Source organism: Ricinus communis, chromosome 2 (assembly GCF_019578655.1).
Source record: "Ricinus communis isolate WT05 ecotype wild-type chromosome 2, ASM1957865v1, whole genome shotgun sequence".
Lineage (NCBI taxonomy): Eukaryota > Viridiplantae > Streptophyta > Magnoliopsida > Malpighiales > Euphorbiaceae > Ricinus > Ricinus communis.
This window is the reverse complement of record NC_063257.1, coordinates 15,425,736-15,452,210: the sequence shown is the minus strand read 5'-3', so window position 1 is coordinate 15,452,210 and position 26,475 is coordinate 15,425,736. Positions and strand designations below refer to the sequence as shown.

Genomic DNA, 26,475 nt, shown 5'->3' with positions numbered 1-26,475 from the left:
TTTATTCAACTAAAGCTTAGAAAGGGTTGTTGTGTGAGCCTAGGTATTAAAAATACAATAAATTGGTTATTGAGTAGTCGTTAATACTTAAGGGTTAAGGGACTTAATGAGAGTTTGATACACTAAGGGAAGAGGTTTAATATGAGCCTTGAAAATACTAAGTTGTGGATGAACTTGTAAAACCCAAGGTTATAATCGAAATGATTATAGTGAAATACTAAAGTGTGATCTTGAGGAGTGGACGTAGGGAGATTTATTTTTGAACCACTATAAATCTCTTTATGTAGACTTCTCTAACCCTTAATCTCCTCATCCTTTTTCCTTAATCTTTTGTGTTTTTTACCTAAAGCCTCTTACTTTCGCAATTTGTGGTCACAAATTGAACCCCCCCTTCTTGGTTCCAAGGGATAACAAGTGGTATCAGAGCTAAGTCACTCTTATCAAGCTTAATTGTGAGTGCAAAGATCATGGCAACCAATAAAGGAGCCTAACACCTCAAGTCATTCTTCGACGGATCCGATTACACTTTTTGGAAATCCCATAGGGAAATATATTTGGATTCTTATGGCATTGAAGTGTGGGATTATATAATGAAGAAATGGAAATCTCCTACCAAAATAAAGAATGGAGAAGAAATAATTCTTCTTAGAGAAGAATGGGTTGATGCCCACAAGAAGCACAACCATAAAAATAAGCAAGCAATGGCTATACTTATGAGTTGTCTCTCTAGAGAAGAGTGTAGAAGAGTGCAATATTGCAGCATGGCTCATCAAATTTGGACTACCTTGGAGAACTACCATGAAGGATCCAAACAAATAAAATCAAGAAAGATCTAAATGTACGTCAATGAGTATGAATTGTTTAAGATGAAGCCTAACGAGTCCGTCACCGACATGACAAATAAACTTCTCACCATCATCAGCAACATGAGAAAGCTTGGAAAGCACTATGAGCTAGTAGACATCAATAATAAAATCCTTAGGAGCCTTTCCTTGGACAAGTATGGTGCTAGAGTGGCTAGCATTGAAGAAGTAAATGAAGACTTAGGGAAAATTCCTACGAATGTGCTTACAGGTAAGCTTCTAACTCATGAGATGTCTCTTGTGAGGGATGAAGTAGATAGAGATTATGGGAAAAAGAAAGCTCTAGCCTTCAAAGCTAGCACTAGAGCTCAAGATGCTATTGATATTCCAAGTGATGTTGAAGAACAAAGGAAAGCTCTAAGTGAAAGTGATGATGTGGCACTCATCACCAAGCATGTCAAGAGGATACTTGAAGCAAAAAGAAGAAGAAGTAGCAAACCCTTCACAAGCAAAAACACCTTCTCTAAGTCAAGAACAAGTAAGGACAAGAAGGAGGAAGTTACTTGCTACGAATGTGGGAGGCAAAGACATATCAAACCGGATTGTCTAAAGTACTTAAAGAGGAAGAAAAGAGACAAAGAAAAGAAAAAGGGCTTGAAGGTTACTTGCAATAATGCATCTTCATCCTCCAACAACGAAAGTGAAAGAGAAAAGGAGGCAAATCTTTGCTTCATGGCCAACATGGAAGAACCTCAAGAGGTATGTTCCACTTCTCATTCTTATAATTCTTCTTCTTTATGTTCATCTTCTCAATCTTTTGGTGATGATTTGTTGGATGATGAGGATGATCTTTTGCAAACTATGCTTTCAAAACTAAGTTTTTATAAAAATAAATATTCTTGCTTAGAAGAAGACCTTAAAATTTCAAAGAAGAAAATTGCCTCCTTAAAAACCTCCAATGATGACCTAAGGAAGTCATTTGATGATGTTTCAAAAGAAAAGCTTTTTTCGAAAAACAACTCTTTGAAAAATGAAGTTGAAGAACTTAGAAACTTAATTTCAAAAGTTCATAAAGGGAAGGAGTCTCTTCACACTCTAGTTGTGTCTCAAAGACCTCCCCTTTTGTGAGACATGGACTTGGGTTCAAAGATGCTTCATCATCCTCATCTCACAATATAATCTTTATTAAAGGCACTCAATCTCAAGCATTAGAAAGAAACTCAAATGGAGTTTCAAAAACCAATACACATAACACATGTTCCCAAGACTAAGCCAAGAGGAATAAAGCATGCATTTATGTATAAGAACACAGATTTTGGTAACCTTATTCATACATGTGTGATAATGATCATAAGAGGTTCAAACATTAAGAAAAAGTGGCTAAAAAGAGCAACTTGAACTCTATTAAGAATTCTAAGGTCACCTTACTATTATTGCATGAGAACTTAACACATCAATGTAAAATGCAAGATAAGGAAAATGCACATTTTCATGAGTAAGTCTTTTAATGCTAACTCCAAAGGACCCAATTTTGTTTGGGTACCTAAAATCAAGTGAATTTAACTACTTTTTGTAGGTGTCTTAACTCCATAAGCATAAATCTTTGGCATGTTGATAGTGGATGTTCAAGGCACATGACGAGTGACAAGAGCATTTTCATAAGGACTACAAAGGAGGCAAAGTAACTCTTGAAAATGATGCCAAGAGTAAGGTAATTGGCATCAGATCTATTGGTAAGGATGATAGATATTTTATTGATGATGTTTTCTTAGTGGATGATTTGAAACACAATTTATTGAATGTAAATCAATTGTGTGATAAGGGGTAGCTCCAATGGATGCCTTGTCAATTCTCTTGTAGATGACAAAGTGATATTCAAAGGAGAAAGAAGTAGCAACACCTGCACAATTGATTTATACAAATTTGCTAACCAATCTTTCAAGTGTCTTGTTTCTATTAGTGATGAATCTTGGCTATGGCATAGAAGACTTAGTCATGCAAGCATAGAGCATCTTCATAAATTAGCCAAAGATGAACTAGTGATTGGACTTCCTAAAGTGAAGTTCATCAAAGACAAGCCTTTTGAATCATGCCAAATGGGAAAACAACACCAATCATCCTTTAAATCCAAAGTCATTGTAAGTACTTCTAGACCACTCCAATTACTACATATGGATTTATTTGGATGTACTAGAGTAGTTAGCTTGGGTGGAAAGTCATATGCATTTATAATTATTGATGATTACTCTAGATTTACTTGGGTTAACTTCCTTGCTCATAAGAATAAGGCTTTCAATGTTTTTAAATCTTTTGCAAAACGTGTTCAAAATGACAAAGGATATTTGATTTCCCCTATAAGAAGTGATCATATGAAGGGATTTGAAAATGATTTTTTTGAAAATCTTTGTAAAGAATTTGGTATTTCTCACAACTTTTCCTCTCCTAGAACTTTTCAACAAAATGGAGTTGTGGAAAGAAAAAATAGAATACTAGTGGAAATAGCTAGAATAATGCGCAATGTATAAAAGGAACGACCCAAAAGAAAGAGAGAGTTCGGGATCGGCGATCTTGACTTTTAATCTTCCGTTGTAATCTTCTTAGACGAGTTGTTAGACATTAGAGGGAGGCTTCCAAAAAATGGATTCCCCTTGGAACATCAAATTCGTGATCTAGGTTTTGGATTGAAGATTGAGGAAGAGTTTTGGAGCGACTCAAGGAGTAATTTTGGAGATCAACTGCAGCATAGATCTAGGCTTCGAGCTATTCATCCAATTCTAGGAAAAGAGTGTATATGTTTCGATTTCTTTATTCTTTCACTGCAATTGAATTCCTAGTTGCTTTAGACATGAACAAGAGTAGCTAGATTGGTTGAACCCATCGGGGTTCCTTACTATGTTGGCTTAGTACTAAATTGTTAGGATTGTTTGAATTCTTTTCTGTATTCTTTTTGCAATAAATAATTAAATCCAGTTTTCTTTACATTGAATGTGTTGATTACTGTTTATAGAATTCTTTTAGCAATTGAGAAATTCTAATTGAGTTTGGAAATTTAATTGCAAGATCAAGTTAATTTCCACTTAGAGATAAGGTTATTTAATTTGCTGGATTAAGAATTAACGAAGCTTAATAGAGGCGGATTAAAGCTTAAGGCTAATTTAACAATCAATCGTTAGGAAGAGATTCCAACTTTAGGTTCTTAGATTTATGAATTCGGTTGTCTCGAGAGGAAAACCGAATTCAGTTAAGAATCCGTCCACGGGTAGCATAATCGGACTCAACAATCTGTTATCCTTTATTTGATTGCCAATTAGTCTAGGTCCCCTTTGGGTTTGCTTTCTTGTCTTCATTGCTTTATTTACTCATTCATTCTTGCATTCCATTTAGAACTTAGCTTTTAGTCATTAATAAATCTAGAAACCATCAGTCATTAATTTTAGGCTAGATAACAAAGAGTGAAGTAGTAACTCTAGGATTTCACTTTCTTAAGGGATACAATATTTTAATACTTGTCGTTGTGCTAGGCTACATCGATAGGTTCACTGCCTTAGTTGTAGTTGCATACGTGATGCATCAAAGACCATCCAAAAGCTTGAAATTTCAAAAAGGACATCTCCCTACTCAAATCATTGGAGATTTATCAAAAGGTGTAAGTACTCATTCTAAACTAGTAGCTTCAAATAATCTAGCATTTGTTTCTCAAAATTGAGCCAAGGACCATTGATAAAGCTCTAAAAGATGAAAGTTTGTGATTGCTATGCAAGATGAACTCAACTAATTTGAAAGAAACAAAATGTGGGAACTTGTCCTTCGACCTAAGGATAGCCAAGTTATAGGTTCTAAATGTGTCTTTAGGAACAAGCTAGATAAGCAAGGCTCTATCACTAGAAACAAAGTTAGATTGGTTGAAAAAGGTTACAACCAAGAGGAAGGCGTTGACTATGATGAGACCTTTGCTCCGGTTACTAGATTAGAGGCTATTAGGATGCTTTTAGATACGCATGTCACATGAATTTTAAACTCTTTCAAATGGATGTGAACAATGCTTTTTTAAATGGTTTTCATTGAGGAGGAAGTATATGTTGAGCAACTTCCCAGTTTTGAGGATCATAAATTTTCAAATCATATTTTTAAACTTTTTAAAGCCTTATATGGATTAAAGCAAGCTCCTAGAGCTTGGTATAAAAGGCTTAGTTTTTTTCTAATTGAAAATGGATTTCAAATGGCAAGGTTGACACTACTTTTTTTTTTATAAAGAAACATCATCACGATACTCTAATTGTTCAAATTTATGTTAATGATATTGTATTAAGTGCTACTAATGAATTACTTTATGAGGATTTTGCTAAGTGTATGACTAGAGAATTTGAACTGAGCATGATGGGGAGCTCAGGTTCTTCCTTGGTTTTCAAATCAAGTAAAGCAAAGACAGAATATTCATCAACCAATCCGAGTACACAAGGGAACTTTTAAAGAAATTTGAAATGGATGGTTGAAAAGTAGCCAAGACCTCAATAAGCATCACAACTAAGTTGGACAAGGATAAGAATGGTAATAGTGTAAATGAAAAGCTCTATGGAGGTATAATCAGATCATTTTTATACTTAACTGCCTCTAGACCCAATATCATGTATAGTGTTTGCCTTTGTGCTAGATTCCAATCTTGTCCAAAAGAGTCTCATTTAAGTGCCGTTAAAAGAATTTTAAAATATTTATATGGAACCTTGAACTTAGGACTTTGGTACTCTAGAGAAACACCCTTTGATATAATAGGATATTCGGAAGCCGACTATGCTGGTAGTCTATTAGATAGAAAGAGCACCTCCGAAACTTGTCATTTTCTAGATGAATGCTTAGTCTCTTGGTTTAGCAAGAAACATGTCTCGGTTGGTCTATCCACCGCGGAAGCCGAATATGTGGCAGTGGGTTGTTCTTGTGCTCAAATCCTTTGGATGAGGCAATAATTAAGAGACTATGGGGGAGAGGTTGATCACATTCCTATCAAATGTGACAACACTACTCCTATAAACCTATCTAAGAATCCTATTCGACACTCCAGGAGTAAACACATAGATATTAGACATCACTTCTTGAGAGATCATGTTCAAAATGGTAGTTTGGTGCTAGAATATATTGATACATCCAAACAATTAGCCGATATTTTCACCAAATTCCTAAATGAGGAAAGAATGAATCTCAAAAAAGGAAATTAGGAATGATAGATGATAGCACTTTAGCTTGAATTCTTGACAATTTATGCAATTGATTATGATACTTGTGATTTTTTTCATTGTGCCATTGTTGAGTATTGAAATCATCTTAGTCCTAGATTTTTTTAATCTTGGTGCATCTCAATACTCATATGTATAAAATGGTGTGATCAAAACAAAAGGAGCATGTCTCGTGGATTCATTATAACATAATTTCTATATGAAATTTTAAAAAGTGCACTGGTGCCTTGGGGGAGCGCTCGCGCTTTATAGGTCCTCAGCCAATCCTGGAAATGACCTTAAAAGCGTGCCTGCTACCCCTAAGCCCAATCGCAGTTTCTTCAAATTATAGTCGTTGTGAGTATTTTTCAAAAGCGCGATCGCGCTTCACCTCGATTTCAACAAAAACTAGTCGTAACAGAAATTTTTGTAAATTATTTTTTAATGCAAAACTAGCTATTTTTAACCATTTTCCACACCCCCTTAAGGCTATAAAAGCCACATTTTGCTCATTTGCATCAATTTCTCATAATTTTTTCAAAAAGCATCCAAAAATCCTTCTTTCCTTCTTCATATATCCTCTAATCTTCTCTTCCTACTCATGAAGACAAGGATGGGTCCAAGAAAGGCTGTTGGTAGAAGCTCCTCCTCCATAGAATCCATCATTGAGAGGATGAAAGGGGTAAATGATGAGACAAGAATCAAATACATGACAATAGAGAGGAAGAAAACCGAACCAAGTCAGTTTTGATGAAGAAGCTTTAATCAAACTTGTAATATCTCAAGAGGTATATGATCTTCTTGATAACATAAGATTTATAGACTTCTTTTTTCCTCCTATCTTTGAGCTTGACTTTGAGAACCTTACTAAGGAATTTCTTTCCACCCTGGTAGTCAATAAAAAACAGATGGGGATGAATAGTACATGATAGAATTTAGGCTTTTTGGGGAGAAAAGAACCCTTACTAGACCTCTATTTTTCTCCATCTTTGGGTTCCAAGAAAGAGGCCATCTCTCAATCATTGAGAACCTTGTAGAGATGCCTCTCTTTTTTTCTCAATTTTGGAGACAAATCTCCACCATAGAGACTCACTCAAAAGACTCCCTCTCCAAGATCTCAAATCCCTCACTCATTGGGTTGTTCATAGGATGATCGCCACCAATATTCATGCAAGAGATAATGGGGTTGAGAAAATTCCCCAAAAGGATCTCATTTTCCTCTTTGCAATGATTCATGGTAAGCAGATCCTAACTTCCAATTTCTTTCTTGATCACCTCTTTCATCTTAGCAATACTTCCAATGGTGCTATCCTTATTTTCTCACATATCATAAAGATTGCCAAGTACTTCCAAGCCATTACTCCTCTCACCAAAACCTATCTAACTCCTCCTATTTCACTAATCTTACTTGGCCTATCTTTCCTAGAGCATGCTAAAGTAATTTGACTAGATCCTAAGTGGGAGATGGATAGAGAATTCTTTCTTCTTATCAGGGAATATGTGAATGATCAAAAGAAAAGAAAGAAAGATCATAGAAATCCTAGTGAGTCAACTCCTTCTCCCTTTCCTCCTAAAACCTCTCTTTCTTTTGAGGATAAAGTCCTAAAGCAAGTAGAATACCTAATGCAAACATAACAGAAAACCTTGCTCACCAACCCAAAACCTTCCCTGGGTCATAATAAGACCAATAGGCTATGCAAAGGTACGAGTTCACCAAGTCAGGCAAGACAACACCCGGTCCAAAAATTAACCAAAACAAAAATAGAACAAAGAGAAAAAAAGCCCGCTAGGCTCAAAGATCCAGCAAAGAGACCAAGGCAAAAGTTAGGACATCCTAGAGAAAATAGTCAGCCATAAATCTAAAAAGGCTGGCTGACGACGGGAGTCCAGCTAGGTACATGGATCCTTCAATAGTTATGCTTGACTCTAATTATATAATGACATCACATTGAATAGCAGTATGCTCACGAGTTAATCTTCAAAATAACAAAATTGTGAAATGTCTCACGAATGGACAAGACAGGAAGCGGCAAAGCACATCAACAACGAAGAATTCATCATCGGAGTGCAAGTAACTCCCGCTCCTCGCCCAACCATATCCTCAGAAAATGAAAAAAATAAAATAGAAAATTACAAAAAGAGATGCCTGCTAAATTAAAAACCCTTAAAGGGGCGACTTAGGCAAAAATTAAGGATAGCCTACTAAGTTAAAAACCCAAAAAGGGCGACCTAGTCAACAATTAAGGAAAAATGGCTCACTAGATCAAAAACTCGAAAGGTCAACCTAAGTAAAAATTAGAGTAAGAAAAAAGAAAACAAAAGGGAAAAATAATAATAATAAGAAAAATAACAAGGGTATGGTCCACAAGTAGGCTCTAACAAAAGGCATCTCTCCATTTCTTCCCCGCGAGGACTCGAAAGAAAAGCACCTACAAAGCGAAAAGCATAGTCTCCAGACTCATCAGACCGAAAGTTAAGTAGCCAAGTTGACAAGCAAATTTGACTGCATCTCGTCGGACATACATCAGCAAATTCATGAGACTTATTGACGGAGTACCGGGGTCCAAAGCCACTAAAAGTGGTGAAATCCAATTGAAGTCTCGAGAAGCTGCGAGAAACGCAAACGGTAAAAGATCAAGTCTATATCAAGCATTCTAGAGCACACTCCTAGAAATCCTAGCAGCCTGTACAAGACGACGTCCTCCCTCCTACCCTAATCCAAGCATATCATGCATAAATTAGAATAAACTCATGCATACATGAATAAACCTGTCGACATAAAGTGGGAATGCTCAAACAATTCTCGTGGCTCGCACGCAAGCTTTGACCCAAATAAGTAAAAATATGAAGTTGGTATGATTCTTTCACCTTCTCAAAGAACTCGGCATCGCGCCTGGGGCATCTTCAAAAGACCACGCTCAAAGACTTGGCATCGTGCCTAGGGCACCCTCAAAAAGGCTTGGGCATCGCTCCCTAGGCAACCTCAAAAGACCTTGGCGTCGCGCTTGAGGCACCCTTAATAAAAGTCCTGGGCATCACGCCCCAGGCACTCTCTCAAAGACCTTGGCATCCTGCCCGAGGCATACTTAAAGACTTAGACATCACGCCTCAAGCACCCTCAAAAGACCTTGGCATTGCGCTTGAGGCATCCTCAAAAGACTTGGGCATCGCACTTCAAGCACCCTCAAAAGACCCTGACATCACGCCCGTGGGACCCTCAAAAGACCTGGCATCACGCCTTAGGCACCCACAAAAAGACCTCGGCATTACACCCAAGGCATGCTCAATAAAATACCATTGCATTGTGCCAGATTCATCCTCAAAAGACTTCAACATCACACCCGAAGCACCCTCAACAAAACACTGGTGCATCGCGCATCAGGCACCCTCAAAAGACCTCGGCATCGCGCCCATGGTGCCTTCAATAACAGACCTTGGCATCACACCTGAGGCACCGTCTCAAAAGACTATAGCATCGAGCCTGTGGCACCCTCCAAGAGATGGTATTGCACTGATGCACAACCAAAATGACGATATCACACCGACATGTCACAATAATAAAAGTACATAGTCTGCAACCTTACTCCAAAATTCTTGCTTTGATCGGATTCATGCTTTCCATAAATGATTTTCAAAAATTTCAATACAAAAATCATTTTTTCCAAGCCTTCCTCCTCCAAGCAGGGGAGCAAACTGTTATTACCAAATTTTATAAGTCAACTTTTATAAACCAAATGATAAGACATTTTAGTTGATAGAATGCTCTTGAATAAATAACGCAAGTTAAACCTATGAAGACTACCTCGAGGATCGCCTCTAAATCCCTAGGACCCAAAGAAACACATTGTTGCAAAGCTGTCAGACTAAGCTCTCGCGCAGTCAAGCCTAAGCTCGTGTGAGCTTATGCCTAAGCTAGCACGAGCTCAAGCCAAACCTATATAAGCCCCCTCCACCTTCACTTTCAACACACATTCTACATATCCAAACCCTACATTACCCTCTTTCTATAATCTCCTCACCTCTCTCTATACACACTCTACACACCAAAACCTCTCTCTTTTTACCAATCAAAATCTTTCTCTCTCTACACATAAAAAAACCTATCTCTCTATACTCCTCCTTCAAACACAAAAAATCAACCCAACTTTATTTACCCCCAAAAAAGATCCTAGAAAGTATCTTCAAAGGTTTTACACTCATTTTTTATTTCAAAGTATATTTTTTATTTTGCACTCAAATCCATAACTTAAGGGTCAAATCTAATTTTATTTGATATTCGGTGCATATTTTGCTTTTCAAATTTTTCTATTTTTGTAATTTGGGGTGCAAGACCCATTTCCCCTTTGTAAGATAAACATGCGCGAGTTCAACTTAGTACTTTCGAATTTAAATTGTTAGTATAAAACGCAATCGTTTTTGCACTTTTAGGCTTCTAGAAACTTGAATCCACGCGAGCTTAGCCTATGCCTGCGCAGGTTCGACCTTAATAGTTTTGTGTATTATTATTTTTTATTTTATAATTGCATACTTTATTTATTATTTTTAATAATCAGGTTCGACCATGATTTTTAATAATTTCTCCTAAGCACCCCGATCTCTCTAATCCCTTTCTATGAATGTTTAATTTTATGCTTAGGATAACTTACCATGTAAATAAAGGATAAAATTGGATTTAGCAACTGTTCTAATCACCCCACATGCAAAGATAATAAAACGGAAGTTTACCAAAGTAAGTCCCCCCACGTCTCGCATGTTCTCACTTCAAATGCTAAGGCTAAAATGAATCTGTCATGTAGATTAAGGTAATAAAAATTACAAATAATATGGACGCCATGGCATGCCAAGAAAAAATCTAATGCACCAAAGTGCCTTTCGACTAGGATTAGTAAAGACAACAATGTGCCTCCCATCTAGGACTACTTGAGGTACCAAAATATCCCCACCTTAGGCTAGATTCTTGGTTACTCACCTCACATGCTAATAAGATAAAAAGAATTGGTGAATAAAATGAATATAGGGTAAACTTAGGCTAAGAAGATTTTATAAGAATAGGCAAAGGCTCGTCTACTCTAGTAGAGACTAGGCTTCACCGCCTAGACAGATAGGGGTGCTTTCAAAAATCTTTCCTGTTCGTATCTAGCTTTCTGAACCTAGAATCTCTGATTTTAGGGAGGAGGAAACAGTGCTTCTTCGTGAAGGGTACAAAGTGGTCATCCTCACTCCTTAACTGTCCCGATCTCATCGGGTGGCGACTTCTTCTCCGAAACAGTCTTAAGACCATTTTAAAATCCCTTAGGGCCCTCAACCGAACAGCTCATTCTAAACAGGCCTAGTAAGAAGGGCGGACCCCGGACCAGTAGTGGAAACCTGTTTGAAAAATTCAATCGCTCACAGAGTCCCAAGCCCACTTTTCTTGGGGAGTGCTTTCATCATTTGTACCACAGAGTCCCATTATCTCTTTCTACTTTAGGAATGGGGATAACTGCTTATATAACTCCTCCTATGACTTCACGTGTGTAGTTATAACCTTTAATTACTAATTATTATAGGCTTTTAGCTTGAGCTTTTATTTTACTTCTTTGGGCTTGAAAAATAATTATAGACCAAACAATTGCCCTCTGCGCATGTTTTAGCCGATTACACGTGTAATTTAGCTTCATTATTTCTCCTGCATTTAACACTTGTAACTATAAACAAGCCACTTTTTTCTTTTGTTTCTCTCTCTTCATCATCGAGTCTTCTTCGCTGCAATCTTGTAGCAACCTCTTCACTCACAAATGAAGATAACAGCTTTTTTGCTTGGCCTTCTTCGATTAACGCCAGCATTGTATCACCACCGATTATTGCCAACTACTCAACCAGTCCAAGATCGCTCTCTCTCAGCTTTTAGTGGGATATCGACTTAATTCATTTCAAACCAAACCCTCTTCCTCTATGAATGATCTTTGGGTTAATTGGTAAAACTCTATCTGCATAAATTTCAGATCTTGGCATTGGAAAATATACCAATATGAAAAAACAAACATCTTAAAGTATATCGGAGAAAAATATTCATAAAATTATATATATATATATATATATATATATATATATATATATATATATATATATATAATTCATGTGTTTATTTGCTGGGTAATTATGCATAATTAGATTTAAATTACTAGAATGATTTAGGATGTAGCAAAAATTAGTTTTAGAATTTGACTTTTTTTTTAGGTTAGATCCCTAAGAAAATCTCCAACTTGGGGCTCTAGATCCCCAAGTACCCAATTTACTTAGGGCTCTCAAACTAAATTTTTTTTTATAAAAAATATTTCCTAGATCTCTAAGAATATTTTCAACTTGGGGCTCTCGAACTGAAAATTTTTCTTTTTTTATTAAATTATTACCTAGATCCCCAATGACATTTCCAACTTGGGGCTCTGGATCCCCAAGTATATTTTCAATTTGGGGCTCTAGACCCCAAGTGCCCAATTTATTTAGAGCTCTCGAACTCTAAATCCTCAAGAACATCTTCAAATTGGAACTCTCAAATTAAAATATTATCAATTAACGTGGGAAACCCGATAGACAAAATTAGAGTGTCAAGAACTAGTTTTACTCGGGGATCTCATATTAAAATATTATCGGTTAACTTAAGAAACCCGATAGATAAAACTAGAGCACCAAGAACTAGTTTTACTTGTGGATCTCATATTAGAATACTATCGGTTCTCCAATGATATTTTTAACTTGAGGAACTACTTGGTGCTTCCAACTTAAAATATATAAAGTATTACTATATCTCAAGAACATTTTCAGCTTGGAGACTATTAGGGGCTCCACCTTAAATATTTTGTTGGTCTTTCACATATTTATTCATTGAGGAACTATATATTTCTAGGACTAATAAAATATTTAGATCCTAACATGCTTAGTTCCTATATATCAAGACAATCAGGCTTTTATCCTTAAAATTTTTAACAATTCAAATAATTAAACGTGTGCATCTGTTTAGTTTTGCAGTTGTTGGATCAAAGCCAGTTCACCATCGTTATTCTTTTGAAACTACCCTTGATTATCAATTAACTAATTAATTACTTAATCAATTAAATTAATTATTTTAAGCTTACAATATATGCGTTCATTTTACTTGTTTGGGCCCAAAAAATAATTATATGCCAAACAGTAATTAATGATTAATCTCTTACTAATCCTACTACCCTTGATTATCAATTAACTAATTAATTACTTAATCAATTAAATTAATTATTTTAAGCTTACAATATATGCGTTCATTTTATTTCTTTGGGCCCAAAAAATAATTATTTGCCAAACAGTAATTAATGATTAATCTCTTACTAATCCTAAAAGAATTAATTAGTAATTAATCTAATCTAATTCAAATAACTCAATATAAATTTTTATAAAAATTGAAGAAAATAAGTAAAAAGGTATATGGTATTTTTAATTTTATTTTATTGATATATTAATTTATGTGTTCACTATTATTATAGTACTTTATTAGTTTATTTGAAGTTTAAATATTTATTAAATCTATAAAATATATTATAACTGCCATATCAGATTCTAGATTTCTCATTAAAATTAAGACGTGTGATATATTTTATGATGTGTAGTAATTGGTCCATACATAATAGCATAAACTGAACAATTTTTGTGCACATACGAGGCATTTGCATCCACTCAGCTTAATTAAGATATCAATGCAATTTACATTGGTTAATAATTATAAAAAGTAATTGAACTCACACTACATATATATGTATGATAAAATTGGAATAACTCAATATGAATTTTCATAAAAATTGAAGAAAAGAAATTAAAAATATATATTATTTCTAATTTTATTTTATTAATATATAAATATTTGTGTTCATCATTATTATAATAATATTTTACACGCGTAATGCACGTAACGAGTAATACTAGTAGATATATAGATAGATGGTATGATTACTTACTATTTAAATATCAAACTACTTATAGGATTGGAATTAAATTGTATTTAAATTGAGTATTAGTAGGAGTAAAATTATTAATTACTCAAGGGCTAGGATTCTAAGTATTTAGTTACATGGAAAATCCTTTCTCAAGTAAGAAAGTAAATAGAGAAATTTATATAAGTCTAGTTGTTGGAATTACTCAATATAATAATATGCCTACATTAATACGGAGCATTAAGGTTGAAAAGATTATTATTATCATCATTATTATTATTATTATTATTAAGATTCAATTTTATTTTATTGATATATTTATTTAAATGTTATTATTATTATAATACTTTATCGGTATAATTATTTATAATATTATATCATATATTAATTTATTAAATAACTTATATTATAATTCTTATAATAATAATTTATGCGTGTAATGTCTGTGACGAGCACTACTTTTTCTCTCTTTCTCTCTCTCTCTCTCTCTCTATATATATATATATATATATATATATATATATATATCACGTTTGTATTTTTACGGTAGGTTTACTCTTTTTTTTATAAGCTTAATTTATATAATGAAAGATATATTTAAATATTTTAAACAAAACATAAAAATTTAATTAGGTAATACATGCTTTTTATATTGTGCTATCTATTTTACATTTGTTTTTATAAGTATTTAATAGTTTTAAGTAGACTCTTCCTTTTTCATTTTTTCCCAATAGGAAAATAGAATTCAAAATATTAATTGAAGTTTAAAGCTAGGGATAACAATGGGAAAGGAAGTTTTATACTTTTACTCATATTAAAAAAATATATGTCTATCCTTGTTAATGATATCTAGGCTTGTTTAGCTTCCTTTTCATTCAAAAAAGTCTATCTACAGCTGTATCTATTTTCATTTCGCGCTCCTAATATGGTACATGTATATACTTGAACATTTATAGGTAAATCGCTCATCAACATGTATATTTTATTTTGTCTATTTTTGCAATTTAACTTATCTGTATTTTGTCCGATATGGAAAATATCTTTTTGGGATTTTGTGATAGCTTTTCTGTTTGAAAGGGAAAAAGTATGTGGAAAGGTGAAGAAAAAGGAAAGGAAAGTGAGAGGAAAAGATGGAGAGTAGATAGAAGGAAAGGGAGGAAATGAGAAGAGTGAAAGAAAATGGGAGGAGGCTACAATAAGTGGAAGGAAATGTTGGCCCATGGATAAAAAACTGACATATTCATTTTTATTGTTGTAATAATATAATTATGTTTAGAAAAATAATAATAATAGTAATGATAATAAAAATAAAAATAAAAATAAATATGTAATAATAAAAATAAAAATAATATTGATAAAGAGAATGTAAAAGATTATATTATCTAGTATATACAAATAAATATAAAGTTATGTTTTAATTATAATAGGGTTTATATAAAAAAAATGGAAGTATTTGTAGGAATATGAGATATCATTTACAAGTTAAACATGAGAGGATATTAATATATATTGTATTGATGAAGAAGTCATGGTTGAACAAGAATGATGAATTAAGATCCTCTTATGTTCAAATTCAACATCATCTATCATATTTGTTGTGTTATGTGTGCTCTTAATGTTTCTAGTGTTTAAAATAGATAATCATCTATTAGATAACAAATCTCAACCATTAATTTTTAATTTAATATTCAAGATTGTAGAAATATGAGATATCATTTACAAGTTGAAACATGAAAGGATCTTAATCCATATTGTATTGATCAAGAAATCATGGTTGAATAAGAATGATGAATTGAGATTCTCTCATGTTCAACTTCGACATCCCCTATAATATTTATTGTGTTATGTGTGCCCTTACTATTTTTAGTGTCTAAAATTGAATAATCATCTATTGTATAACAAATCTCAACCATCAATTTTAAATTTAATGGTTAAGATTGTAGGAATATGAGATATCATTTACAAGTTGAAACAAGAGAGGATTTTAATTCAAATTGTATTAATCAAGAAGTCATGGTTGAACAAAAATGATGATTTGAGATCCTCTCATGTTCAACTTCAACATCACTTATCATATTTGTTGTGTTATGTGTGCCTTTAATATTCCTAGTGTCTAAAATTGGATAATTGATCGATCTAAATTGCATATAGATATTTAAGGGTATTTTAGAGCGTTAATGATTTGTTTCTATATATAATATGGTATAAAGATGTGTTTTACCTCACTTTAGTTTTTCTTGTCTAAATTCAGAAAATAATGCAAAAAAGGAGAATTTGAGTTTAAAACGCACTAATGGGCGTTAATTGGACTGCGGCTATTAAAGGCTCGAGAATCAGACACGTGGGCTATTAATAGTTTGGGCCTAGCTTAGAATCAGAAATGTGGGCTATTAAAAGTTGGGCCTAGCTTAATTCATTAAGGCCCAAAAAGGAAAGTTTAAATAATTATTATGTAATTAGTAGATAATTATCATTTGAGTAGTTTAATTTGTTTAGGACAATAAAGGGATAAACTAAAGGAGTTGTTTGGGGACGAAAGAACTCTGAAAAAGGGAATCTCTACAAGGAGTAGAGGTGAATTACAAGAGGGACTGCTTCTACTACTGAATCTCTAAAAGACAAGGGTTCTATTCTTGGCAGAAAATTCGGGAGTGTATCAATTAATCTTTGACATCTTACTAGCTTGCGTGGCATCACTTTTTGAAGAATCGGAGAAGCTTTTCGAAGACGTGGAGAAAGAGGATCAATCTTTTTCATTCCTTTAAGAGCCCTTTGAACTTTGAGGGAGTTTTAATTTTTTGTTTTATGAATCTTAAGTCTTTCTATTTAATTACAATGATCGTTGGATTGAGTATGTTAGGCTAAGTCTCATAAGTGTTTAGTTTGGTTTTTTTACTTATGTTTGAACCTTATATATTTTGAGTTTAATGAATGATTTCTTTTCCTTCATATGTTCATTAGTTTCATCTATTATTATTGATTGACCATCATATCAATTCAATAGTATATGTGTTATGAAAATCTTTAGGTTAAAAGTATTAAAGACATCATCTTTACTTTAATCTATGTTGGTAAAGAAACCTAAGTTGCATCATTAGCTTGAGTAACTTAGGGAAAAGGCACATCACCATCTCATTTGTTAAATTAGGGCTTAAGGGAATTAAGGGGATTACTAAGTAAAAGCTAGACTAAATACTATTTTATCATATAGTTCATATTAATCATTCTAGTTGCATATTTACTTTCTGGTTATTTAATTTCTTTTATTAAACTAAGATCATTCTCAAAATATTGGCTTAGAGTGTTTATATTTACTTTCAATAATTTGTGTGATAGTTGGTCTTTATGATATATGCTCTACAATTCCTTGTGAGATCGACCTCGTGGTGAGCTTACCCGAACTACCATTCGGTTCGTACACTTGCGAGTACTTATTTAGACACATCAAGTTTTTGGCACTGTTGCTGGGGAATTGTGTCAATATTATATTGATTAATTGTCAAATATCGTTTCCTGTGATTTCTTTTTATGTATTGCATGTTATTTATTTCTGTTTTATTTTTTATTAATTCTGTTTTAAGTTTTTTCTGAAGTTTTTCCTTTGATTTTGTATGCCTAGCAGGAAAACGAGATCAACTCAAAATCCTTATAACTTGAGATCAACTGTTAAAAAAGCAGAAGGAGACCAAGAGGTAGATAGTGAGTTTGTAACTCCAAGAGGAATTGAATTTGAAAAAAAGCTGGAACAAGAGTTGGGAGAAGAGGTTGTGGTAATGGCTAATGATCAAAGAGAAGTTGCAGCGCAAAGGCGAATGGCCATGAAGGACTATGCTCGTCCGATAATTGGTAACACTACTTCATGCATAGTCTTAGGCGATGCATCTAGGAATTATGAGCTTAAGAACATCCATTTTAACATGCTTCCGTCATTCTATGGTATGCCTAGTGAGGATGCATTGACATTCATTAGAGAGTTCTATGCTATAGTTCACACATTCCCATTATCTGGACTTAATAAAGATCAACTAAAGATGAGATGTTTCCCTTACTCATTAAAAGATAAAGCAAAGGCTTGGTTAATGACCTTGCCTCCTAATTCTTTGAGAACTTGGGATGAAGTTTATCAAAAATTTATGAGTAAATTTTACTCACATCAAAAGACCAAAGAATTAAAGGCTGAGATTTCCAATTTTTATCAAAAGGATACTGAATCCTTTCACGAAGCATAGGACCGCTTCAAATCACTTTTACTACAATGCCCACACCATGGATACCCACTTCCTGTTACTAACCAATCATTTTATGATGGTTTAACACAACAATACCAATGTATGGTTGATAATGCAGCGGGGGGTGCTATGCTAGAAAGAACTGCTGATGAGGTTTATGACATCTTTGAGATGTTAGGAGCCAATTCACAACAAAAGAGTGTGAGAACAAAAAGAGTAAGAGTGAATGAAGTTGTATCTAATAATGAGATGGCTATGCAAATAGCCGAATTAACTAAACAAGTTAAGATTCTTGCTTCAACTAAGAATGTACAAAGCAATGAGGTATGCGGTATATATGGTGTTTATGGTCATGGTGCTAATGTTTGTTTGTCTTATGAGACTTATGCAGGAGATGATTATGAACAGGTTAACTTGATGGAATCTTATCAACCTAGGCAACCTAGGAATAATCCATACTCCAACACTTATAATCCAGGATGGAGGAATCATCCAAATTTCTCCTGGAGAAATAACGATCATAATACACCACAAATACTAAGGAACCAAAACCAACTCCAGTATCAGAATCAAGAGCCTCAATACCCAAGAAACCAAAATCCTCCATTCCCTAATCAAGGACAAGCCCCTCAAAGAAAACCAAGTTTAGAGAAAATACTCTAATCCTTTATGACGGCTACCCATGACAGAATGGAGAGGAATGAGAAGAAAACTGATTCCATAGAAGCTTCAGTAAAGCGATTGGAAATTCAAATTGGGCAAATTGCTGAAGCGGTACAAGAAAATAAGAAAGAAAAATTGCCAAGTCAACCTGAGCAAGCTAAAGCAATCACTGTTCTTAAGGATGGTGAGTTATTTGATAATAATGTTGAAAATCTAATTGAAAAAGATTCTTCTTACACAGGTACATCAAAAGAAGGTGGACTAGTTGATGTGGAGATAACTGAAGGAGGTTTACAAAAAGAAGGAAGAATATAGCCCAATCTTGGGTAGAAAGAGAAAAAATGAGGCGTTTTCAGGCCCTGAGTTTCATAAGGCAGCTGAGCCTTATAAGCCTCCTATTCCGTTCCCTAACAGATTGAAAGAAAGCAAACAGGATAAGCAATTTTCTGAAATTTTTGATATGCTTTCTAAAGTTAACATTAATTTGCCCTTGTTGGATGTGATCAGGAATATGCCAGCTTATGCTAAGTTCTTTAAGGAACTGAATTCTAACAAGAGGAGATATGGGAACAATGAAAAAGTTATGGTGTCTGAAACAGCAAGTGCAGTTCTCTAACAACAGTTACCTCCTAAGATGAAAGACCCTGGGAGCTTTACCGTTGATATTACAATGGGGGACAAAAAGGTTGCTAAAGCCATATTGGATTTAGGAGCAAGCATCAATTTGATGCCATATTCAACATGCACAACTTAGCTTAGGAGAATTGAAGCCAACCACCATGTCTCTACACCTAGCTGATAGGTCAATTAAATATCCAAGAGGCATAGTGGAGGACTTGCTGATTCAGGTAGGAAAACTGATAATCCTTGTTGACTTTGTGGTTCTAGACATGGAAGGTACATCAGCAAGGGATAAGGAGAAAATAATACCTCTTGGTAGACCTTTCATGGCAACTACCAAGACAGTTATTGACGTGCACAATGGGAAGCTGACTATGACAGTCTTGGGAGAGACTGTAGAATTTAAAGTGTTCGACTCTCTAATTATATCTCCTAGTATTTCAATTGATGAATGTTCATATGTTGATCGCATGGATTATTTTGTTTTTGAAACATATTTACAAGATAAGGATGATAAGTTAGAAGTTGCATTAACATTGGAAAAGCATGAAGAATGTTTAGATGAAGAAGTCTTAGACTTACATGATAAGTTAGATGAAGCTATTCCAGTGTTATCTGATGAAAGTACTATTGAACCTTTAGATTCACCATTGAAAGCGAATCAAAAATTATTGATGAACCACCTAAGGTTGATCTTAAGGAGTTACCTAACACACTTAAATATGTCTTCTTAGGAGAAAAGAATACATATCCAGTGATCAGAGCCTTTGATCTTTCTCCTTTAGAGGAAGGGGCAACCATTAGAGAATTGAAAAGGCTTAAAAAAGCTATTGGGTGGGGAATTTCTTATATTAAGGGGATCAATCCAACAATGTGTATGCATAAAATTATCTTAGAAGACAATTCTAAAGCGATTAGAGATACACAACGATGACTTAATCCCAATATGAAAGAAGTAGTAAAAAAGGAAGTTCATAAGTTATTAGATGAGGGTATTATATACCCTATAACTGATAGTAATTGGGTAAGCCCTGTTCATGTAGTGCCTAAAAAGTCAGGCACAACAGTTATTAAAAATGAAAAAGGGGAGTTAGTCCCCACAAGAATGACAACGGGGTGGAGAATGTGTATTGATTATAGAAAGTTAAATGCTGCAACAGAGAATGATCATTTTCCTCTTCCTTTTATTGATCAAATATTAGAGCGTTTAGTAGGACATGAATTTCATTGTTTTCTTGATGGACTTTCAGGATATTACCAGGTACCCATTGCACCTGAAGATCAAGAAAGGACAACTTTCACATGTCGCTTTGGAACTTTTGCGTTTAAAAGGATGCCTTTTGGGCTGTGCAACGCTCCAGCAACATTCCAAAGATGTATGCTTTCTATTTTCTTTGACATTTTAGAAGACTGCATCGAGGTATTTATGGATGATTTCTCAGTTTTTGGTTCATCATTTAATACATGTCTAGGTAATCTGACTCGTGTACTTGAGAGATGCATTGAATGTAACTTAACATTGAGTTGGGAAAAGAGTCATTTCATGGTTAAACAAGGAATTGTGCTAGGACATGTTGTTTCTAGTAAAGGTATTGAAGTAGACCAAGCAAAAATTGATTTAATTGCCAAATTGCCCCCGCCTACTTCAATAAAGGGCATTAGAAGTTTTCTTGGCCATGCAGGATTTTATAGGCGTTTTATTAAAGACTTTTCTAAAATTGCTCGTCCTTTAATTGAGTTGCTGGATAAAGATGTTAACTTTATTTTTAATGATGCATGCTTATCTACTTTTAACATCTTGAAAGAAAGATTAACTAGTGCACCGGTTATTATGGCACCTGATTGGTCTTTTCCCTTTGAAATCATGTGTGATGCATCTGATTATGCTATAGGAGCGGTCTTGGGCCAAAGAGTTGATAAAGCATTACATGTAATATATTATGCTAGCAAAACTCTTGATGATGCTCAAGTAAACTATTCGACAACTGAAAAAGAATTTCTAGCTGTTGTATATTCACTAGACAAATTTAAATCTTACTTGGTGGGATCTAAAGTCATTGTTCATTCAGATCATGCAGCTTTGAGATATCTTCTAACTAAGCCTAATGCTAAACCACGGCTTATTAGGTGGGTGCTCTTATTGCAAGAGTTTGATATAGAGATAAAAGATAAAAAAGGGAGTGAAAATGTAGCAGCAGCTCACCATTCAAGGTTGATTTCTGATTTTGATAACCTTGGTTCTAAAAAAGTAATTAATGAGACTTTTCCTGATGAACAATTATTTGTAGTAAGTCATGAGCCATGGTATGCTGACGTTGTTAACTATTTGGCATGTGGTGTTATGAGAACTGACTTAACTTGGCAGGAAAAGAAGCGATTTCTATCAAGATGTAGGCATTATTATTGGGATGACCCTTATTTGTTTAAACATTATTATGATCAAATGTTTAGAAGATGTGTTCCTGAAGATGAGCAACAAAGTATTTTGGCCTTCTGCCATGAAATGCATTGTGGGGGTCACTTTAGTGGTAAGAAAACAACCTACAAGGTTCTGCAATCAGGTTTCTTCTGGCCTTCATTATTTAAAGATGCTCATATATTTGTGCTAAATGTGATAAATGCCAAAGAAGTGGAAGTATAAGCAAACGAACTGAAATGCCTCAGACTTTTAATCTGGTGGTGGAACTATTTGATGTATGGGGTATCGATTTTATGGGGCCATTTCCACCTTCTCATGGTTATGAGTATATACTTATTGCTGTTGATTATGTGTCTAAATGGGTAGAAGCAATAGCTACACGAACTAATGACGCTAAGATAGTATGCAAATTCGTAAAAGATAATATTTTTAGTAGGTTTGGAACACCTAGAGCAATCATTAGTGACGGGGGAACACATTTTTGCAACAAGGCATTTAGCGCCTTACTAAAGAAATATGGAGTAACCCATAGAGTTGCAACACCTTATCACCCACAAACATCAGGACAAGTGGAAGTGAGCAATAGACAAATTAAGTCAATACTAAAGAAATCAGTGCGCCCATCTAGAAAAGATTGGGCTATGCACTTGAATAATGCCTTGTGGGCATATCGAACGGCTTATAAAACACCGATTGGAATGAGTCCTTATAGATTAGTATATGGCAAAGCTTGCCATTTACCGGTCGAATTAGAACATAAAGCATATTGGGCTATTAAGGAGTTTAATATGGACTTAACTAAAGCAGGTGAAGAGCGTTTATTGCATCTAAATGAGTTAGAAGAAATGCGTAGTAAGGCATATGAGAATGCCAAGCTATACAAAGAAAGGACCAAGAAGCAACATGATAAGAGTTTACTTCGTAAATCTTTTATCCCTGGAATAAAAGTATTATTATTTAACTCATGCTTTAAACTTTTTCTAGGAAAGCTTAGATCTAGATGGAACGGACCCTTTGAAGTAATAACAGTTTTCAATCATGGTGTGGTGGAATTACGTAACATTAAGACCCAAGAACAATTCAAAGTTAATGGCCATCACTTAAAGCCATACTATGAAGGGATGACCTATGGACATGAAGTGGAGTGCATGGAAGCACCTCCAATTTGAAATAACTTGTGTCAATGTCTAGCTATAGACAATAAATTTAGCACTTGCATATTACATATTTTCTATTTTTACTATTTTAGTTTTCAAATTAAAGTATTTTCTCGCTTTGTTTTTAGGAACCTGCAAGAGATTCAACCGTCCGAGCACGTGTACAATCATCAACTACAAGAAAAGAGCATCATGTGGTAACACTTAAATTACTAGTCGATATTGTGCTTCAAGTATTTATAAGATTATGTGCATTATATAAAGGTCAATTAGTTAGGATTTGAGTATCCCTTGCAATGTTTGTCTTTAGTTAGGAATTTAGTCGTAATCTAGTCAAGTCATCCTTGCTAGCTTAGTTTTTTCTATTAGTATTAGATACAATTCTTTTTTTTTTTGAAACCAAGCACCCGCGAGCCACAGATGCTCCCGCGAGGTGCGCAGCACCCAGCGGCAAGCACTCATGGCCGTGGATCTTCGCGAGGTTCGCAGTGGCGCCTGGCGCATGCCGCAACCTCGCGGCACATCCGCCAGGCGCGGGGAGGGTGCGGAACCCTAAAAGAAAGATTAAAAAAAAGATTAAAAAAAAGGAGTGAGCAACTTTAATTTGAAATACATTAAGACTCCAAAAGTTATTCATCTCCCACCAAAACAACAAAAAGGATTTTATTTGAATTCAAAAACACACCTTTCTAAAACTCTAACACTCACATAGAACTCTATTCTTTTCTCTCCCTTCCTCCATTAACACAACCTCATATTTTCTCTCTCCTCGTTTTTCTTTCTCTTTATACAAAAAGCCTTAATTTTTCTTTCAAAACTTCAAAATCTTTACCCACCAATCCCTATTCTATCCATCCCATAGGTAAATAATGGCCCCAAAGAAGAGAACAAGAAAGGAAAAGGGGAAAGAGATAGTCTCAAGCTCTCATGAAGAAGAACAAAGCTTAAAGGCAACTTATGGAGCTCCTTTTGATCTTTATTCCCATGAAGAGGGCAATCGATTCCTTAGCCTTGCTTCAAGAGAGCAAGTTTCATGTAAGTTCTTGGATGCTCCCTCTCTAGTTAAGTTGAATATTTTTGAGAGAATGATGATACTCTTGGATAGATTAGGATGGAAGAATTTTGCCTTTAACTCATTGCCATCATATAATGAATTAACTTTAGAGTTTTTCACAACTCTACATTGTGATCCTTCTAATGACAAGGAGTTTAAGGTAAGATTGTTTGGGCATAACTATACTGTTACTATTGATGCAATTGTCCAAGCTTTCGGTTTAAAGAAAGGAGGTATTTGTGAGCAACATCATAAGTTTGATTTGGGTAAGTTTTGAAAAAAACTAACGGGTCAAGACAAATATGATATTAATAACATGCCAAATAATGTCTTCAATGATCATTGTTATTTGCTTATTTCAAAATTCATGTGTGGAGGCATCTTTGGTAGGAAAGAGACAAATAAGGTGACGAAGCAAGAACTAAATATTCTATGGTGTTTGGATACCCATAAATCTATTTCTTCGGCATACTTTATTATGCAAAGTTTACTAAGGACACCGGCTAGACCTAAGAATTGTATCGGGTTAGGATATATTATTACAGGGTTGGCTATGTATCTTTGTAGTTTTGATCCGGAGTCTTCTCCATATGAGGCATTACCCTCCGCGGGCAATTTAGATACTAATGCATTGATTAGAGCTAATTTGTAAATTGTCGTGGTAGTCCTCTTACTTTTTAGCACGGATCGAGTGGAGGTAGTAGTAGTGTGGCTAGAGATGAGCCACCAAGATATGATATGGAGGAAGAATCGGATAGTGAAGAAAGTAAAGGGCAAGAATGGGGTAATCAAGGTTGGCACCAGGTTTTAACTCAACTTCAAGCGATGAACACCAACCTTAACCAACGGCTTGATGCCTTTGACTCTCGATTGGCTAATGTGGAGAAGAGTCAACGTCGACAAGCATACAAACTCGATTGCTACTTCGAATCCGTCGACTTTGATGCTCTTTCACCATCATCATCCCCACCCCATCATTGATTCTAGTTTTGTACTAAGTTTTTTTTTTTTGTTTTAGGATTTAGCTATCTAGTTACCATAGGGCATTTGCTTTGATATTTTTAGCTATCTTAGGATTTCCATGCTTTATAACTATTTAGGATTTCTGTTACATTTATTTTGTAATAATAACTTTTAAATTCGGTTTTATTTATGATATTTTATTTTAAGCTAATTAGTTCTTATCAATGATGATTCTCTAAAGCTTGTTTAAGGTTTATACGGGATGATGATTACTTATGGCCAGTGGTGATTAAATGACACTCCAATTTCCAAAGGAAGTACTCTATCTTTTTCTCTTTTATGTGTTCTTTTTATGATTAAGACATTCAGGGCAATGTCTAAAATAAGTGTGGGGGGAAGATTTAGAGTAATTCTGTTATATATGCCAAGTATTTAGTAGCTTTTGATTAATTTTTTTGTAAAAAATTTTAAAACTATTATATACTCAGCTTGTTATTATTATTCTACACTAAAGAATCAATGAAAGAATGCTATTATGATAAATCTTTGAGTTCTTGAATTAATTTATAAGCACATATGAATGTGAACTCATGAGTTGATTGCACTAAAATGATCAAGTGTTCATCGTTTGCATAAGAACATGATTAGTAGTTTGGCAACATTCGACATGGGTATGATTAGAAGTGTATGATTTAAGTTATTATTCCCTTGTTATTATTATGGTTTACCTATGTTTATGGAAAATGATATGGGTAAGTTAAAAGCTCTAAGTTAATAATTCTACTCTGCTAGTTTTAGTTGCTGAGTAACCGAGAGTCTTCATGACCAATGTTGATTTTCGCGTAAAAAGGCAATTGAAATTATGAGTATGCAAAGCATCTTGATTTTTGTTTTGTTGAGTAACCAGGTGCTTCATTACCCATGTTTGTACTTGCGTAAAAAGGCATAACATATCAAGAAAGAAAGAAACCCTAAGTATCGAGTAAATCTAAGGGGTGAAAAGAAAAGAAAATTGAAGAAAAAAGAGCTTGCAAAGCAAGTGAAAAATGTAAATACCTATTGATCGCTATTTGAACATTAAGGTTTTCCTTCTTGAATAAAGTTATCATAATTTGGGTTATGCATTATAATTATATTCATTGATAATGAGTTAAGCTATTTGTTGTGAACATGTGTAATGATAAATACTTGAATCTTTTGACTAACTATGATTGAGTTTACAACCTTTTTAGAAAAATTCTTATGATTCAAGTTTTCTTTGATTTGTATAATTTCTGCATTAGTGAGATTCTTTTGAATAGTACTTTGGAGCTGAGTACGAATTGCTTTATTGAATTTTTGCAACGATTGATTCTTAAGTTACTGTTTACTTGAGAACAAGTAAAAGTTCAAGTGTGGGGGCATTTGATCGATCTA

The 26,475-nt window shown here is 34.3% G+C and overlaps 1 non-coding gene and 1 pseudogene across 1 annotated transcript; one reads left to right on the top strand and one right to left on the bottom strand.

Moving 5' to 3' along the window:
- Positions 1 to 18,119: 18,119 nt before the first annotated feature.
- LOC112534633 lies at positions 18,120 to 18,227 on the bottom strand. The gene has a single exon (XR_003078913.1). It is a non-coding gene; the product is annotated as a small nucleolar RNA R71 (small nucleolar RNA).
- Positions 18,228 to 18,851: 624 nt separating this feature from the next.
- Positions 18,852 to 23,054, top strand: LOC107262667 (annotated as a pseudogene).
- The last annotated feature ends 3,421 nt before the right edge of the window (positions 23,055 to 26,475 follow it).